Source organism: Diachasmimorpha longicaudata, unplaced genomic scaffold (assembly GCF_034640455.1).
Source record: "Diachasmimorpha longicaudata isolate KC_UGA_2023 unplaced genomic scaffold, iyDiaLong2 ctg00000086.1, whole genome shotgun sequence".
NCBI lineage: Eukaryota > Metazoa > Arthropoda > Insecta > Hymenoptera > Braconidae > Diachasmimorpha > Diachasmimorpha longicaudata.
The window spans coordinates 52501-53111 of NW_026973911.1; positions in this window are offsets into that span (position 1 = coordinate 52501).

Genomic DNA, 611 nt, shown 5'->3' on the forward strand with positions numbered 1-611 from the left:
AGCCGGATAGCCGTCACTCAACATGAAAGCTGTTTTTATAAGCGTAATTTGATGTCAGGAACGCAAAATGACCGACATTTTGACTCGCCAATTACCCGCTGGCCGGTTTTCGAGGGGGATTGAGAATGTGGACAACCATTTTGACGTACCAACAATAATAGCTTCAACTTTGATTTAGTCAATATCCTTTCTAGGCTTTTCAGGAACGCATTGGTATACTCGTTTTTCGTATTTGAGATATTCTCTATGTGAAAATGTCGATTGTTGAAAAAATTTTCCAAGTCCTATCCGTGGTTCTTTTCGATTCTTTCGCTTCGAAATTTTTCGTTAGGGAAAGTCGGATACACGTCACTCAACATGAAAGCTGTGTTTATAAGCGTAATTTGATGTCAGGAACGCAAAATGACCGACATTTTGACTCGCCAATTACCAGCTGGCCGGTTTTCGAGGGGGATTGAGAATCGGGACAACGATTTTGCCGTACCAACAATGATCGTATCAACTTTTTCTCTGTCAATATGTTGTCTTGGTTATTCAGGAACGAATAGGTATACTCGTTGTTCGTATTTGAGATATTATCTATTTGACCATTTCGATTGTTGAAAAATTTT